The sequence below is a fragment of the Papaver somniferum genome, unplaced genomic scaffold (genome assembly GCF_003573695.1).
Source record: "Papaver somniferum cultivar HN1 unplaced genomic scaffold, ASM357369v1 unplaced-scaffold_70, whole genome shotgun sequence".
Lineage (NCBI taxonomy): Eukaryota > Viridiplantae > Streptophyta > Magnoliopsida > Ranunculales > Papaveraceae > Papaver > Papaver somniferum.
Window position 1 is genome coordinate 3,181,580 of NW_020649860.1, and position 15,019 is coordinate 3,196,598.

The following is a 15,019-nucleotide window of genomic DNA, read 5'->3' on the forward strand; positions in this document are numbered from 1 at the left end:
CGTGATCAATTTAAGACCTTTAATGGAATTTCTTGCGACCCTTAAAGCATTACGCCGGCCGAACTTTGGGCGATCGTTTGCGTCTCCCTGGCTAGGTTGTGAGGTGGTCGATTATGCAGGCGTGAAGGAGCCCGCCGGTGTGCAGGACAACGCTTGTCCGGCCATGAGACGATCTATGTCGTCCAACCATGCCGGTGAGGTTGGACGGCCGCGATGAGATCGACATTGGCAGTCTTGTGCGTACATGTTTGCCAAGCTGCTCCATACCATCCCAACCATCCTACTCTAGGCTGGTGTTCGGTGGTTGTTTGGGAGGCGTGATATGTATTCGACCGTCCAGGGCATAAACGAGACCACTGGTGGTCATTAAGATGGTAGCCTTCTCCTGCTGAGGATCGTCTAGGCTGGTTAAATCATGCGGCCAACTTGCGTGGTCGTGATTGTTTCTGAGACTGTCAGTCCAGATTCAAATATGCTCAATCGGGCTAGTATAACACACCGAGAGATGTATGCTCAATCGGGCTAGTATAACACACCGAGAGAGGTGGGCTCAATCGGCCTAGTATAACACACCGAGAGATGTGGCATGTACGGTTATTTCGTGCATGCCTCACTATTAACACTTGGAGATTCGTGTTACTCTGCTGAGAGCAACACTCAGTCGTCATGCCGCACTAATAATGAGAGTTCTGTGGGAACAACACAGGAAATACAAGGCTAGTCATGCATTAATTAATAATGCTGTAAATTCACATGGTATGTGGGATTGTTGCTACATGTTCCAACCTGGATGAATTTTGTGTATTTAATTCACAGAATACTGGGATTGTTGCCATATACTCCATTCTATGTGAATTATTAAAGTGAAGAAGTATTCATCACTTATCAGTGACTTTATCCTTTGCAGGATGCCAGCGTATAAATTTGGTTTTACAATTTTATCCCTGAACTGAAATCCACCATTAACAAATAGTCTCATTGGTAATGACATAACACTGAGACCATGACTCTCCACATCCATAATCTTGCATCACCCATACTTCGACGTAAATCATCGGAACATGTACGAGGGCACAAAGGCGCAGATCCTTTACTCCTATATTCTTCAAGATACGTCTCTGCCCCCACGTTATATTAGGTAGTTGTAGTTCTTGGAATACCTCTTTGTTTATGTCCCACGATAACATTAACTGAGAGGCATGGCCTTTCTTATCACATACCCAATGGAAAGCGCCATTTAGAAATACCTCACCTATGGAATGATGAATATAATAAGGGATGGTTTGAGTGATCCACGACATTTCTCGTAACCCGAAGATGTGAAATGAGGAACAATAACAGTTTCCACGAACACTTGCAGCAATTACCAGCTTAAAATTGTCGGTCTTGCAACCATAACCAAAATTGTTGATCCTGATGTCGAAGTGGCTGTATTCTTTCAGTGCTTCTAATTCCGGTAGTTTCACGTATTCTGCAGTAGCGGGGTTCCAAAGACAAATGAAAAATTGAGCGGGGTCTTTACGGTACAACATGCAAACCAGACCCTTGGAAGAACCCAACAAAAATATATGAAAATTTAAATATTTATAAGGGACATCCGATAGAACAACATACTTCGGCATACTTGTTGGAAAAATTGTATCTAATACTGAAAATTTGTACTTCCTTAATTCACTTCTTTCCAGGATAAAATGAAGGAATTTCAGGTTGTTTTTCTAGATCGCATGATCAACGTGCTGCCGTGCAAAACAAGTTTCAGATATAAAGTCACGTATAAATTTGCAGACATACTTACAAACGAAGGTTGTTTTGACTGGCACCCTAATAAGGATTTCCATCCATATAGTTTCTGGAATGCTTGACATTGTTGCAACTTTTCCTGATCCTAGTGACGAAAAGTTTCTTGAAAAACTCAGTAAATTTCTGATCCTGACCGATGAAAAGTTTCTTGGAAAAATCAGTAATTGATAGTGGTGCTTCAAGACTCTGATTCTAGGACTGGGAAAATGAATGGAACCAGTCGGAAGAAGAAGGAACAGTTATAAGGGCTGTCGATTTTCCAAACTCGGCTTTCATATACCAAGATATTACAAAAGAACTTGGATCACTATGTGTCACGTTTGGAAACCGTAGAACTAGAATCGGAGGGGATTCGAGAGGGAAATCAACGGACATGCGCTACATCCGTTTTATTATTTAGATTAATGGGAAAAAGTGGGCTCATGCCTCTGCCTCACGACACATTGAGAATTTCGTGAGATATTTTCAGTTATCTATCTTTTATGATTGTTTATTGGGGATGGATACCCTTAAATTGACACTCTATCATGATTCTATAAAAAAAAAGTCCGCAAAACCCCCAAAAAAAAATAACAAATTTAAATTGACACTCTACCGAAAATAACCATAATTTGAGACGTATAACACCACCATTTACCTCTTTAAATATCAGCTATTAAAAATTAGCGACTGAATTAAGATCGTTAGATGGTGATGTTTGAATTGTGCTCATTTTCGGTAGGAATGTAGATTCTTATAAGAGGAACGTATTACCAAAATATTAGATTTAAATTCTTTGTCATTTGGGTTTTGCGGTGAAAATGGCGCAAATCATGTATGATAGTGTCCATCTAAGAGTGTCCATGGATCCTTCCTATAATTTATTAACAATTAAAATTACAAGGGCACCTTTTATTTTCGGTCATCTATCTTTATTGATATTTAGAGTTCAAATTTACGAGGGTGGCCTTTATGGACTTCACTCGAGCAAAGGCAGAAGCTACATCTTCTCATCTATCCCCAATCCTTGATTTATTTGAGTATTACATTAAAAAAGTTATATTGTACCTGTTTCAGTTCTGATTTCTGATCCCTCAATCCTTCCACCGTGACGTGTTGCAAAATACTGCTGGTCCATCACATTCAATCAAGGGTGTGTCAATTTCTCCTGTTTTTTGGAGAGACACATCCCTTGGAAAATCGGCATGGGGTAGAAACTATTGAAGACGGTAAAACAGGAGGAAACACAAACGTCTTTTATGGTGAGTCGTTATGGGTAGTCTCCAAATGGAGACTAAATCATTTATATGAAGGAGGACTAGTTCAATGGAAGGAGTGAAGCCACCATGGACAAAATGAAAGAGTGACACTACCATTAGCCCTTGCTCTAAGCATAGGGTAGACGGAGTAGACACTAGAGTAAAACGAAAGAGAGGTAAAAGGTGACATCTTCTCACCTGCCCCCGAAAATGTTAATGGAACCACGATCATCTGCCTCCAAAAAATTTAACGGACACACGACCGTGAATATCCTGTAATGAAATATGACTTGAAAAATGACTTGAAGGGATATGACTCATGAGTTGAAAATCTCAGTATCGAAATAGCATCGACTTATTTTTTATTTTGTTTTATGAGCAGAGCAAATCTGCAAATGATTATGCTTATAATAATAAATAATGCAAAGGTATATTTCTATGGCATACAGACATACAGTACCTAAATTTTTGGATAAACAAAATCAACCGTTATGGAAAAAAGAAATTTCACTAAATGGAGTTTGAGGAAATTTTCTTCACCAGAAATAAGAATTTCCATAATCCAGGTCCAAAGACTCTGGTGGCGAAACAAGGGTGCAAACCTAATTTTTCACTCAATGCAAGTGAGGTTGCCTTCCTTGTGATATCCCTTCCCTTTATTTGAGGGATAGGGAAGGGATGCCATGCACCATAGTGCTTTGCCTAAGGGGCTTGTCTTGTTCATGCAGAGAGTAGAGATCCCTAGTATAAACCCTAGCCTAAGCCCCAGAGTAAAGACTCCAGACTAGGGAGGTCTAATTCCTTGCACTGTCACTCATGATGGATTCTCCCGCCACGTTGGTTGTTGTGGTTATACATGATCATTGAAGGTATGCTAAATTTAACCCAAAATCATGTAATGTAATCAAAGGAAAATTTTATGTTGAGAAATCCTAGAATTTGTGGAACTCCGTCATACAATTTAGTCTTAAATCTGTGACTTGCACACCATAATAACATCTTTCTCTGTCATAAGCCGCACACGAATTATATGGTGATTGGTTAACAAACATTTAGACACGTGAAATATTGTGCAAAAGACATTTTGCACCTTCAAAATTAAAAGATTTAGCCGTGTTTTGCCGAAGCACGTTTCACGAGAAGACATTCAGACAAGTGTTCTTGCATCCTTCGTAAATATTTCTATAGAGGGAGGATTAACTCACATGGGTATATTCACATTATGTCACAGTTTTGGCGATATGTTTTCCCCTTGACCCGTATTGAACTTAAAAACCACCTCTTCCAAATCCCAGTAAAGGTTTTACTTTTTGAGGTAAAATAGGAAGTTAACCAAAAATCTAGTTAAACAGTTGGAAATTTCCTAATTATGTCCTTTATCTACTTAACAAAAAGGAAAATGATACAGTGACCGAAGAAGAAGCACCGAGTGTGCACCGCGGGAAAGGGTGGTGGGAACACTCATGCCCCCATATCCATATGCAGAGAAGGGACATTTCAGACCATCCGATCCCCTCTCAGTGCACACTTCGGTGCGGGGCTTTGGTGGATGTAGCAAAACAAAGAGCTTTGCTAGATACACCAAGAAACAGTACCGCAGTGAGCACCGAAAGGGAAATGGACGGTCCTGGTATGCTTCTCAGCATTGGGATAATGAGTAGGACATGAGTGGGCCCTACCCTCCCTCTCACACGGTGCACAACACGATAGTCTCTCTTCGGTGCATCTATCATTCTTGCAAAATAATAATGTAAGGATTATTTGTATAATTGTGTTTAGTGGGACCCTAGTTTATTGTTTTTTTTTTGTTTTTTTAATAGGAAAGAACATACGTTATCACTTAAACTAGATTTTAAACTACATATAAGGAGTATTTCATGAGATCTCCAAACTCGTGACCGGAGACTCGATCCGCTGACCTCCTACTTGAGAGTCAGGCTCCTGGACAACTGGGCTAATCCCTGATGGTTTAACCCTAGTTTATTGGGTGTATTGATTATCTGGGCATTTTTGGTTTTGGCTTTGTTTCTGTCCCTGCCTTAGTGTTTCCGATCTAAAAGTATGTCAAAGCCTTTTTTATTTTTTGATAAGAATGGAAGATATATTAAGAAAAGAGGAATTTACAAAGGAGTTCTACCAGTGATAGATTAAAAGAAAAAAATGGGAAAACAATACAACTAAATAAAAAGAGAATCCCAATTATTAAGAATGGCGCTAGAAATTATTAAGAATGGCGTTAGAAAAATTAAGATGAACTCTTTGACCCGATGCGCTAGAAAAAGTCCGTCAAAACCTAGACCTACTATAGTTACTAGCCATGTCCCAGAACCAAGTACTACCACTATCAATTGATGTTAACATCTCAATGGGCCCACTCACTCGGTAGTTGCTCCTAGGAAGCAGAGCTAGCTACTCATAGGATTGGCCCAGGACTAGCGAAAATCGAAAGAAAAAAGGGAGAAAAGAGGGTTAGACCTAGCTACATATTTTCTGATGATTCATGGGGAAGGCTATGACCACGAAATATAATAAGTACTATATATGCTTTGCTTGGAAGGGTCTTGTCTTCTTATCTTGAGAGTAGAGACCCTAGTAGTATATAGACCAGGGGGAAGCAGACATCAATCTATAGGTAGACTAGGGGGAAACAGACATCAATCTATAGGTCCAAATCCTTGCCGTGTCATGATCGCCTTCTCACACCAATTTGTCGTATCATAAAACAACTTTGCTACACACACCATAGAAGAGTAACGTGAATTGCATTTCGGGGAAATCTGACGGTCTAGGAATGGCTCTGAACATCGGGATAGGGAGTGGGGAAGGAATGGGCCACACCCTCCTCTCACACGGTTCACACACCGCTCGGTATATAAATCATTTCTGATCATAAAATTAGCCCCAAATAATAAAACGGAAATGATTTATACACCGAGCAGTATGTGCAGGAGGGTGGGGCCCATTACTGCCCCACTCCCTATCCCGATGTTCATAGCCATTCCTAGACCGTCAGATTTCCTCAAAGTGCAATTCACGATACTCTTCTACGGTGTGTATAGCAAAGTTGATCATAAAATTATCCACCGCTTCCCCTAAGTTCAAGGCTGTTAGATATGGATTTTAGCATAAGTGGGCCCCATCGACTGTATTTACCGGTATAAACTGCGGTGAAAAAGCGAAATAAACCTAGACTTTTCGAAATACGTATCTAGGGCGTACCCAAATTAATGTAAAATCACCCATGCTGAGCAAACCTCTGTTGTCTGTTTTGATTACTTTATTCGCTTTTTTAATTATTTTGATAGGAATTTTCTAATGATTATTAGTAGACATAGGGTAGAGACCATAGACGGCCCGAAAAGAAGACGGAAAAGCATACGTCTTATCTTCCCAAAAATTTATTTAAAATTAATAGAAACAAAATATAATAATTATTATCTCAGCGGTCTTGTCTCGTTTCCTTGGAAGGGTATAGTCCTGTCTTGTCTAGTCGTCTAAAAACCTACAGTGAGTGAGGAGAGTAATGAGACGTAACCGGGGGCACCAAAAACAGAGTTACAGAGATTGGTTGTCTACGAATTCGAAATATAATTGTAATTTCCGCCCATTGCTTTCCCTCGTGACGTGTTGGCAATCTAAGATCTAAACCCTTAATCAAGGTAACGGCGAACCCTTAGGCTGGGGAGGTCCCGGACTGAATAGCGAAATGAAGTTGAAAACAAATTTCTTCACCAGAAATAGAGGTGCTAACCCACTGTTTCACTCAACATACATGCAAGAAAACACTTGAAATTTTTCCTCCTTCAAATTTCCTCCCGTCCAAAATTTAGTTGATAAAATAAGGTTTTTTCTTAAGAGAGAATTTTACCATAAACATTTTATATTTTCCCCTATTATTTCTTGATTATAAAGAACAAACTAAAAACTAGTATTAAACAAGATTTTTGGGAGATTGATGATTACCATAAATCGCTAGAATAATAAAATTTGCTGGTCCCAACTAGTCTTGTAAAGGCTAAATTTTAACTCGATATATTTTACCTGCTAAATTGTATAGGCTATTAATTTTTCAAAATTTTACTTGTATATTCATCAAAGTACTACCACATTTATAGAGAGCTTGATTTATACATAAAACAGAAATGATTTATACACCGAGCTGTGTGTGCACCGTGTGAGAGGAGGGTGGGGCCCATTCCTGCCCCACTCCCTATCCCGATGTTCAGAGCCATTCCTAGACCGTCAGATTTCCCCGAAATGCAATTCACGGTACTCTTCTACGGTGTGTGTAGCAAAGTTGATCATAAAATTATCCACCGCTTCCCCTAAAGGGTTCAAGGATGTTAGATCTGGGTTTTAGCATAAATGGGCCCCATCGACGGTCTCTACCGGTGTAAACTTCGGTGAAAAAGCGAAGTAAACCTAGAGTTTTCGAAATACGTATCTAGGGTGTCCCCTAATTAATGTAAAATCACCCATGCTGAGCAAACCTCTGTTCTTTATTCGTTTTTTTAATTATTTTAATAGGGATTTTCTAATGATTATTAGTAGACATAGGGTAGAGACTATAGACGGCCCGAAAATAAGACGGAAAAGCAGACGTCTTATCTGCCCCAAAATTTAGTTAAAATTAATAGAAACAAAATCTAATAATTATTATCTCAGCGGTCTCGTCTCGTCTCGTTCCCTTGGAAGGGTCTAGTCCTGTCTTTTCTAATCGTCTAAAAACCTACAGTGAGTGAGGAGAGTAATGAGGGAAAAGTTTATAACTTGGACAACTAACATAGTCCAGATATAGGAAAATTAATCTAGACATTTGATTATTCTCATCTTCACCCCACTACCAATCCCAATGCTAGAATCATTCCCTTCTTTACCGTTAAGATTGTAACACCTATTGTCCAAATTTTGTACTAGCCCCTGTTGGACTAGATGTAGCAAGGTCGAGTAATAAGGCGTAACCGGGGGAACCAAAAATAGAGTTACAGAGATTAGTTGTCTGCGAATTCGAATTGTAATTTCCCCCCATTGTTTCCGTCGTGACGTGTTGGCAATCTAAGGTCTAAACCCTTAATCAAGGTAACGGCGAACCCTTAGGCCGGGGAGGTCCCGGACTGAACGGCGAAATGAAGGTGAAAACGAATTTATTCACCAAAAATAGAGGTGCAAACCCACTGTTTCACTCAACATACATGCAAGAAAACACTTGAAATGTTTCCTCCTTCAAATTTACTCCCGTCCAGAATTTAGTTGATAAAATAAGGGTTTTTTTTTTAAGATATAATTCTACCATAAATATTTTATATTTTCCCCTATTATTTCTTGATTATCAAGAACAAACTAAAAACTAGTATTAAACAAGATTTTTAGGAGATTGATGATTTACGGTAGAACTTCGATAAATAGCTAAAATAATAAAATTTTCTGGTCCCAACTAGTCTTGTACAAGCTAAATTTTAACTCGATAAATTTTACCGGCTAAATTGTACAGGCTATTAATTTATCGAAATTTTACTTGTTTATTAATCAAAGTACTGCCACATTTATAGAGAGCTTGATTTATACGTAAAACGGAAACGATTTATACACCGAGCGGTGTGTGCACCGTGTGAGAAGAGGGTGGGGCCCATTCTTTTCCCACTCCCTATCCCGATGTTCAGAGCCATTCCTAGACCGTCAGATTTCCCCGAAGTGTAATTCACGGTACTCTTCTGCGGTGTGTGTAGCAAAGTTGATCATAAAATTACCCACTGCTTCCCCTAAAGGGTTCAAGGCCGTTAGATCTTGGTTTGAGCGGAAGCGTTCAAGGCTGTTAGATCCTGGTTTGAGCACAAATGGACCCATCGACTGTCTTTGCCGGTGTAAGCTTCGTTGAAAAAGCGATGTAAACCTAGACTTTTCGAAATACGTATTTAGGGCGTCCCCAAATTAATTTAAAATCACCCTTGCTGAAGCAAACCTCTGTTGTCTGTTTTGATTACTTTATTCGCTTTTTTAATTATTTTGATAACGATTTTCTAATGATTATAAGTAGACATAGGGTAGAGACTACCGACGGCGGAAAAGAAGACGGAAAAGCAGACGTCTTATCTGCCCAAAATTTACTTAAAATTAATAGAAACAAAATATAATAATCATTATCTCAAAGGATGTGGTCTCGTCTCTTCTCGTCTCGTTTCCTTGGGAGGGTAGGGCCCACTCATGTCCTACTCCTTATCCCAATGCTGAGAAGCATACCAGGACCGTCCATTTCCCTTGGAAGGGTCTACTCTAGTCCTGTCTTATCTAGTCGTCTAAAAACCTAGAGTGAGTGAGGAGAGTAATGAGACGTAACCACCAAAAAACAGAGTTACAGACATTAGCTGTCTGCGAATTCGAATTGTAATTTCAATAAGTCTAGATAGACTTCGAAGTATCCACCGAATATTTCACACTCAGACACAAGTGGCGGGATCCATTGCTTTCCCTCGTGACGTGTTGGCAATATAAAGTCTATACCCTTAATCAAGGTAACGGCGAACCCTTAGGCCGGGGAGGTCCCGGACTGAATGGCGAAATGAAGGTGAAAACAAATTTCTTCACCAGAAATAGAGGTGCTAACCCACTGTTTCACTCAACATACATACAAGAAAACACTTGAAATGTTTCCTCCTTCGAATTTCCTCCCGTCCAGAATTTATTTGATAAAATAAGGTTTTTTCTTAAGATAGAATTTTACCATAAACATTTTATATTTTCCCCTATTATTTCTTGATTATATATAACAAACTAAAAACTAGTATTAAACAAGAGTTTTGGGAGATTGATGATTTACGGTAGAACTTCGATAAATCGCTAGAATAATAAAATTTCTGGTCCCAACTAGTCTTGTACAGGCTAAATTTTAACTCGATAAATTTTACCTGCTAAATTGTACAGGCTATTAATTTATTGAAATTTTAGTTTTATATTAATCAAAGTACTACCACATTTTTGGAGAGATTGATTTTGTGTGAAGTATAGAACAATTAAAAAGAAGATGTTGTGGGTGGCGCCACTTTCATATCGTTACACTGTATTCAGGATCATTATATCGCATGATAAACGAGGGATTACAATCCTAACACAATTGGGAAACGAGTTTTTCACTTGAAACTTTGATGTGAAAAAAATAAAATATGCAATAATTGTCCGCGCCGCTATTGCGAGGGTAGGGCCTTAAGGTTGAAGTCGGGTGCGAGTAAAAACCTGCGGGTGTCGGTCGGGTTTGTGCAACCCCATCACATGAAAAATAGGATACTCCTTAACACTTCACCAATAATAATTTCCTACACGATAAAACCCATGGTCAAAACCCAATTTTCCATTTTGGGAATACTTTTTTTATTTGAGGATGCCAGCATTTACCTTGTAATCAAGTTTTTACAAGTTTTTTTCATACTCGTAACACTGTTCGCGGACCCTCTTGCCCTCTTGAATTAGGATTCTAGACTTTCCACTTTGCAACCCATTTTGAGCACCACTGACAAGCTGTTTATCTAGATGGACTGAGTTATCCGTTGAATGTCCTGCCGAGCTTGCCTGCCTTTTCGAGATTTCTGGTTCTATGATGTGATAATGTTGCTTCCTCTTAGGGGATATTCGTGGTCTGGTAGTAAGATGATTGGTGGTAATACAATTAGTTTCTCCTTTTCCTGAAAATGCATACAGGGGTATCCCATGATATTGAAATAGTCCACCTTCAGAACCTACTTTTGGACTGTCAACCCCCGTGATCCGACTTATTTCGTTAGATTTTTTATCATGAGTTTCTTCCAAAAGCTTTTTGTTGAGTTTTTGGGAGAGGATTAATCCACAATGAAAATCCCAATATTCCAAGGTCATTTGTTTCAGGTGTAATTTAAGCTTTTCAAGAACTACAGTCTTCTTAAAACCTTACTTGTTGAGTGTAGGCTCAATAAAATCTGCCTCCAGAACACCTACAACACCATTTCCCCTATGGTCGTCGTCATTTAGAACACGCCATAACGATATTATAAGCCTGTTTTTAAACACTGAATCTGTGTTTGTTCACATGAGGAGCTTCCTTCAGGAACCCAATTGTTGTAACTACCACAACCTCCGAATCTGGGGCTGTTCGAGGCTTATAACGAATGAATTCATGAAACTTGATATCATCTGCAATGTTGTGATGCTTAACAACTTCTCCACGCAAAATTATTCTGAAAAATGGATGTGGTCTAAGATATAAGATGGATAAGTACTCGCGAAGAGAATAAAGGAGCAGGTTGGAGATATATTATTGGCTTATAGTTTGTGAACTGCCTTTTTCAGAAACTTTAGGGGCTCTAGCCGCTCTAGGTAATTGGATATCCTTCGTATCTAAATAAAAATCAAGTTCCTTTTCCCCATCATAGGTCTCCAGGAGAATGTAGATTATAAATTTTGTGTCGTGATTTCCTATACTATCGAATTGTTTCATCAACTCGGTTTCCGTTTGTTTGTGGGTGAAAACGGTTTCTGCTGATTTTGGTAATTTCGTGTGTGTGGGTGAGAAACGAGTCTAAACCCAAAATAATGTACTGCACGGGAGTACTTTTGATTCGAGAGATCAATCTGTACAATCCTGGCCTAAACCGAGAAATGGCCGTTCCAGGCTTGCTTCGGTCACAAAATGAATGAGAAGGGTTGATCTTAGGGAGGGAAGCGAAGAAAAGTGTTGAGGCCAGAATAGTTGATTCTGGAAGTGTGGGTGTTTTGCGACTTTTATCCGAAAGTTGAACTGGCGAGCTGAACGAAAAGCTACCAGGTGATTTCGGGATGTGTATTGTTCTCCTGACCAAAAACTTGTTGTTTAGTGGAAATAGGTGAAAGCTATTTATACAAGTCGTAATAAAACGTACTCTGACCTCGTAAGAAGTGGAAGCGGTTGAGTGGTGGAAAAGTGGTAACGGGTAACGCCTGGAAGAGATGTTTCCATAATGAAGATGCGTTTCACCACTTATTTCTTTCCATTACTAACCGCCTCACTCTTATGACACTTTCTTGTAATGGGCGTATTGCACGCCGCACGCCGTAAACCTCCAGACCAATACCTTGATGAGGATCCCCCAGTTTGTGACATGTTTTGATGTCTCGAGAGTTTTCGTGGAAAACATGTAGCACTTTGCTACATGTGGAAAGTTAATATTGAGAGGTTTGTCGTAGGTAAATAGCATATGTGATGCTAGGCTCGTTTTGGCTAGTAGTTGTGCCATGGTGGCATGCCAGTGACCGTGGCATAGTGACGTGCTAGTAGCTGTGGAATGGTGGCATGCCAGTGGCCTTGGCATAGCGATGTGCTAGAAGCTGTGGCATGGTGGCATGCTAGTGGCCATGGAATAGCGACGTGCTAGTAGCCGTGGCATGATGGTGTGCCAGTGTCCGTGGTGGTGTAAGTGGCGCTGGCATGCGCGTCTGGCATGCGCGTCTGGCAAGCGCGTCTGGCAAGCGCGTCTGGCATGCGCGTCTGGCATGCGCGTCTGGCATGCGCGCCTGGCAAGTGCGGCATGCGCGTGCGGCATGCTGGCATTTTTGGGAAGCTAGCGCGTTTTTGGGAAGCTGACGTGTTTTGGGAAGCCAACTTAGCATGGCGACCTTTTTGAGGCCGTGGAAGGTTTGAAGCGACCTGATTGGTCGACGGGAAGAGGGCCCACATGCTAGGGCGCGGCTGCACTTTTAGCGCGCTGTGGCGGATTTGATTGCCTGGCTTGTTTAAGCATGGTTTCGAACAACGGGGTCCAGTATACTGCGCGGAGCGCGAAACCCTGATTTGCAAATTAGTTGGGTTTATGAGTTCTTTGCGAGTTATCACAATAATTAGATGGATTTTGTATGTTGTCACACAAAATCTTTATCCACAGACTGCAGTGTGCTTTCTGTTTGAGCATTTCTTGCAATGGCCTTAACTTTGGTACTTGGAGGTTCATACTACTCCGCTACGAGTGAACATAAATCCGTCATGCCATACCGATTAAGGTTTCTGCTGGGGAACATAGCACAGGAAAGTACTCAGTGAGTCTCGTATTGGAGAGGTGCCGAAATTTACAGAGTGTTATGGATAAAAGTATATTGAGCGGCTCAATAAATGTGTCGTGGAGAGGTTAGTACTCGCAACACCGTTTCCTTGCAGAGTGACGTCACATCTGATACAAGGTTTTACGATTTTAACCCTAAGCTAAAAACCACCATCAACATCAAGTCCCCTGCTTAGCACCTAACAATGGCATTGTTGCGGGGTAAGCATGAGATTGTGACATGCGAGAGAAAAGTCGAGAGAGCAACATGTGAAGAGATCGCCGAGGAAATTTAACTAACCTTTAGTGGAAGGCATGAGAAATCCGTGATCCTTGTGCTGGCGGATTTTGTCTAGATTTATCTTGGACATGGGTCATTGGTACCGCTAGCTTGAAGTAGCGGATGTCATGGCTAGCTTGGACATGGCTTGGATTGGCGCGGCTTGGACGCGACTCGGACGCGACGCAGCTCGGCTTGGTCGCGGCTCGGGCTTGGATTGGCTTGGACACGGCTTGGACGCGGCTTGGCTTGAGCGTGGAAGGATTGGCACGAAGATGACGCTGGCTAGGCGCGGAAACGATGGTGTTGTCTTGAGACGCGCGCTTGGGATAGGAGGATGGCGCTGGCTAAGTCAGAATGACTCGGACACCAAACCCTAATTGTTCCGTATAAAGAAATATCTAATCCAGCTGGTATCACGCGTGTGAATCCTTAATTCATGACTGGTAAAAGATTTTCTGCTGAATATAAGAGGTGACCCTGAATCCTTCGCCCATACAAATCATCATAAAAATCGCGTCCATCTTCCCACAGGTATTGTATCATGTTTATTCCCCTAGTTCCATTTTGTCTTCCTCATCATGTAGATTGTTGGCACAAACGTGGTAAAAAATTTTTTGTAGCATATAATGGGATCTTCCGGTGATGATTGTACCTCTTCGGAAAGAAATTCTGAACCCGACGAAACCCAGTCTTCTTCTCATGAGGAGGTATTAGACAGAATTGATTCTCTGTTCCGTGAGGCTGACGAGATTATACGAGACATGTATCTTGACCATTTATGCAGAGTGCGAATGTGTGTTCAGACTCTCTTGGCTTCAGTGGACATGGAGGAAAGGTGGAGGCACGATGAAGAATCCCGTCTTGTCGGGAGATCTCAGAGCAACGAAGCTTTTCTACAAACCAGTGCTAGGGCTGAACGATTCTCCTCTCGGTTGAAGTGGCGAAAGACTGAGTCCATGAAACTTTTATGTGAGGAACAGTTTAATTACCATGTCCATGATGGTATCGAAATCCTTGACTTTGATGCAGACGAACCAGGACATCCTCAAGAAGTAGCTGGAAAGGCTCATGGGGAAGACGTCGACACGATCTACAACACTGAAACAGCTTCTGGAGTGGACGCCGAAACTGCTGTCAGGGGTGTTGACGCAAACGCTGAGGATGTCGTCAAGGCGGATGAGGAGACGGAGGCAATGTATGCTGGAGAAACTGGAGAATCTACGGAAATATATGCTGGGACTGCTGTTGAAGCAAACGCCGGACAAGAAGTGGAAGCTGCTGTTGTGGTAGCTTCTGGATGGGACGCTGCAGTTGCTGCTGCTGAGGCGACTTCTGGATGGAACGCCGAGGTTGCTGCTGCCGATGTGGCGTTTGGGATGGAACGTTTGCTGTCAGAAAGCGTGCTTGGGGGAGTGCTTGAAGAATCTCTGATGAAGGCGCTATTGATCCAGGCGTCTGCCATTAACGACCAATTTTTCCACTTTTGCTATTTCTTCTTAACGTGTAGCCTCTTTTGACTTTCCAGAAGTCTGCTTTTAATTTTTTGCTTTCATGGTGGAGTTAGGGTTTCGCCAAGTAACATTCCGTCATTCAGCTTTTATGGTTTCACATCTTTGAATGAATTAATAAAACCTTCATATTGTTTCTGAGATTTGGGGCCGAAT

General features: G+C 41.1%; 1 pseudogene; it reads right to left on the minus strand.

Moving 5' to 3' along the window:
• Positions 1-10,439: 10,439 nt before the first annotated feature.
• Positions 10,440-15,019, minus strand: part of LOC113344027 — a 39,633-nt pseudogene continuing 35,053 nt past the window's right edge.